This window comes from Gastrolobium bilobum, unplaced genomic scaffold (assembly GCF_033153095.1).
Source record: "Gastrolobium bilobum isolate Gb01-03AN ecotype WA unplaced genomic scaffold, APGP_CSIRO_Gbil_v1 utg29950, whole genome shotgun sequence".
In the NCBI taxonomy this organism is placed as follows: Eukaryota; Viridiplantae; Streptophyta; class Magnoliopsida; order Fabales; family Fabaceae; genus Gastrolobium; species Gastrolobium bilobum.
The window spans coordinates 103,892-108,645 of NW_026899405.1; the positions used below are offsets into that span (position 1 = coordinate 103,892).

Consider the following 4,754-nt stretch of genomic DNA (forward strand, 5'->3'; position numbering starts at 1 on the left):
ACAGAAAAATGGACAGCATGACTGCTGTAAATTGAACCTTTCCAGGGACTACAATCCCACCAAATACACACACCTGATAAACAACAATTCCAAAACATATCGAAAACTACATACAGTCACAATCCACAACTATAGATACATCACATCAAAAGATGGCTATATGCCATAACTATAAAATCCTACGTTAGCCTACATATACATGATACACCCTACTATCATAAATATACACATCTACATGTAGGCTAGTCCACCCTCAAAAAGACTATCTGATAACTATGCCTCATCAAAATATCATACAGCCAAACTATAGTAACATTTATACACAGCAAACTCCCAAAGTAAGCAGATAACATATATGCTCAGATCTACTCATCAACCACGGGCTTCTTGCCCTTAAAACGGTCGCCAATAGCTGCGATACCTGAAAAATGTCCCCATAACGCGGTGTGAGAATAAATCTCAATAAACTTGGGGTTTATGGAGCAGTCTCCACCCAAGAGTCCACTTCCTGCAAGAAAATATCAAGTACCAAACATAGAATACACCATATAATCCATATTAACAGTTTCATATCGTATTTCTTTTCTGATAATTCTTACTTGTTCTTATATCATATTTTCTCCTGAATCTTAAGTATGTTCATATCTTATATACCCATTAGGTTTTCCTCTTGTTCTCGTAGTATCATCTTACAATATATCTTATCATATCTACTAACATACTTATAATGATCAAAAAACTAAAGTTTCCTCGGCCATACCTTATGTACACCGTGATCATATCCTTACCTATTTCCACTGTTCGTAAAACATAACTTATACTTCCAAGACTGTATCCCATTAAAGATCGTATCAGATTAACTTATCATATCATAAATAACATCATATGCATGCACTATATGAATGCATATATGCAAAGTATCAATATTAACAACAGTTATATCCTTACGGAAACCATAATCGCCACTGATAATGGCGGAACAACAAAGACGGAGAAAACTCCTAAATCGAAAGCTTACCTGAATGCTTTCTGTTTCTGCAACTGGTTTTTTATGAAGTCTATGAATTTAGCTATCCACATGTAGTCCGTCTTGCAGGGTTCGAATCTCTGGGATTCACACCTCTTGCTTTTCACTGGTACCATAATTAACATACCGTTAATGATAGTTTATTATATTATTTATAGTAACCAACATTCTTTCGGTTATAAATGTTCATTAACTTAGTGATTCCAACAATTCTTTATTAATAAAATACATGACATACATACTTCCCTTTAAAATACAAGTCATAATAGACCCTTAAACTAATTCTTTAAACCACTAACTTCTTATAAATATTTTTACCATACATAATGCTTAACAATCCAATTATTTTTCATAAACATAGACAACCTTGTCATATGTTCATAGTCTACATAATTCTTAACAATCGAACATATAATCACTAAATTCATCATGGAGATGAAATATCAATAATCACACTCCAAACATACTTGTATCATATTCAATCACACTTGGCATTTGCTACTAATTGTTCATTCCCATTAAACAAAATATATTATACCTTTTCACCATATATGGTCGAAGCTCATCTAAACATATAAATTAACTTTTCTAATTTTCTTGCTTAATTCCATAATCTTAATTCATACAAACATATCCCACAATTTTACTTACTTAACATATAAAGGAAATACCATACATACTCTTCAACATTAAATAATATAATTCCAAGATCCATACTTATACCTTTTATAAATCGACTTATATCCCTTCTAATATCATGAATTTTCATACCTTTTCTTAATAATTACTATTCACATCAACTTATAATATTTAACGTAAAATCATAAATAATCATAACAAAATTCTAAAACTTCACAAGTACATATATAACATTCAAATAATTTCTTTTTAACTTACACTTACTTATCATTCCCAATTTACATATAATTTATGATTTCATTTAGTCACATACTTAGTACCAATACAATATGACACAACCAAAACTTCCGTATACCATCAAAATTTCATATCTTTCTTTTTAGCCTTTTCATGTGTAGATTCTCTTAATTTTAACCTATACCTTATCAAACTCTCAATTTCCACATAACCATAAAGAGACCTATTCAACAAACAACTTAAATTATAACTTGGAATTGAGTAACCAAGTTAAAGTTCACAACTTTATCTAATCTTTACATCACTCATTAAATTATTAAAACATAAGTATCATTTACTACTTTGTACAACCACTTAATCAAAATAAAAGAATAGTGTTGTCTTCATTATAAACATTTCTTGAAAATTTCTCAACTAAGAATGTGATCACAAATTTTACCATCTTACATAGACTTCAAACAACCAATTATCAATCATGATTCATAAACTCATCATCATTTTTATAAGTACGTAACATCAAAACAGCCCCTCCAAACAACCATATAACACCACTTGAAATTTCTAATCTACACATCAAATGAGTATAATTTACTAAGACTAACTTGTCAAGTTAACAAAGAACAACTCTTTAACTTCAAACTATGTAAAATATATTTTTTTCTTCCTTATTTAAAAAACAGAGCGATGCTGTAAGAAGAATAAAGAAGACTTTTCAAGCTTCTTTACAAACAAACAATGGTAGAAATGAAATCCTTACCTAAAAACCTACAAGTTTCATTAAGGTCATGCATTAAAATTATCATTAGAACCTTACCTTTGTGTGTGCCCTTACTTCTTTGTGTTATTCAAACTCTTGCCAAGAGCTTCATGTCGCGTTCCTTTTCTTTCAGAAGCAGGGAGGAGTTTGCATATTTAAAGCATACTTGACTTAGTTACCTTTTAACTTATGTTTTAACTACCCTTTTCCTATTGGATATTCATAAAGTAAGTTGCTTTTACTATTGACTACTTTAGTCCATTTCTTTTGGCTTCCAGTGTACAACTAATGTGAGAGTAAGTTCATTGAAAAGCTTTTTCACTTTTCTTCTATTTTCAACAACCGTACAAGGATGGTTCTTTTATTCTAAACGTTATGACATACTTTTTAACTTTGCTTAAATCTCATTGGTTTCTTTTTTTTATTGGACTAACTCAACTTTTCTCAATACATGTTTGTCTCCTAATATTATCACATCAGTGCATAAAAGAAGAATGTGTCCAACAAGTTTATAAATTTTCTTATTAGTTCTTATTGGCTCCTTTCTTTAAGACTAGGTCAAAGCATTGGATGATTTCTTTCTTTTCATCCTAGTCACGTAGAAGACTAATCAAAGCAAGAACAATATGACAAAGACTCCTTTAACATTGCCTAACCACTTGGAATTTATAATCAACAAGCCTATATATTAATTTGGTTAAACTTGGTAACCAAGTAATTATTCATTGAAGCAAACAAGGTTACCGCGATATCAGCCAGCTTTCTCCCGTTCAACCTTGACTTGTTGTATTTCCTCAATGGTGCATTTGGAGCTTCAAATAGAATAGGAAAAGCAAAAAATTTCTATTTTGGCATAGTATAGTCAAAATGCTGCTTCGCAATCAGAGTCTACAATAGGAAAAAAACCAAAAATTAATAATTAGATTAATCAATTGAAACAGTAGTTAACCAAACTGAACAATGCTCCTGCATTAATACGTACTGCTTCTCTAATCGTTTTGGAGACATGAAAAAGCTGCTTCAAATCTTCATGGTCCACGCCACACAACACGTTTATCTGCCATTCAGAATTCATACCCATTTCATAATCAGAAATGAAAACTCATTAACAATCACAACGTAAGCTTGAAATTCACAAAGTAAAAGAAAGACAAAAAAAAGCTTCAGATTTCCATAATTACCAGAATGTCTTGAGGAAGGGTTTTGCGGAAGAGCTTTCAGAGTTCAGAGTGATTCTGCCACTAACATTCTCTTCAACGGAGTCAATGGAGGAGAAGCTTCCCCATTGTTGGAAACCACGACCCTTTTCCTTCCCAGTGTCCCAGTGTAACCATTATCCCCATGCACTAATGCCATTTTGGTAAGTGAAAACTTACCCACTCAAGAATCTCGGAGAAATAAAGGAGTAAAAGAAAAAAAATTTCTTTTTGCTGCAGTCTGCGATACTCAAAATTCAAGGACTATTTATCAGCGATTGTGAACCCATTAAGGGAAATAACAAGATTGTGGATAAGAATTTAAAAAATTTTTTATTTTCAAAAATAAAATAGTGTCCTAACAAAAAAATATGATCCTCAATTTAATTTCTCAGGATCATATTTTAATCTCTCATAAATAACAAAATTAATAGTTTGATCTCTAACATTTAAAATGGATCTTTTTTAATTTTTTTTGAGGGGTGGATTTTTTCAAATTTAAATTTAGGAGGGAACAATCTTAACTAAAAAAGTTTACTTTGAATTTCTTAAAAATCTTGGATTAATTTTTTTTTAATAAGAAATTGAGGTAGGTTATGTTTACAATTTTTTTTTACAACCATATCTTAACATCATTTAAGATATGTTGTAAGAGGTTGTAAAAAAAATTGTAAGTATAATCTACCTCATTTTCTTATTAAAAAAAATTAATCCAAAGATTTTTAAGAAATTCAAAGTAAACTTTTTCAGTTAAAATTGTTCCTTCCTAAATTTAAATTTAAAAAAATCCACCCCTCAAAAAAATTTAAAAATATCCATTTTAAATTTTAGAGATCAGACTATTAATTTTGTTATTTATGAGAGATTAAAATATGATCCTGAGAAATTAAATTGAGGA

General features: G+C 30.2%; 1 pseudogene; it reads right to left on the reverse strand.

The window, feature by feature from the left end:
* Window positions 1-365: 365 nt before the first annotated feature.
* Window positions 366-4,016, reverse strand: LOC133290353 (F-box protein At1g61340-like; annotated as a pseudogene).
* Window positions 4,017-4,754: the final 738 nt, after the last annotated feature.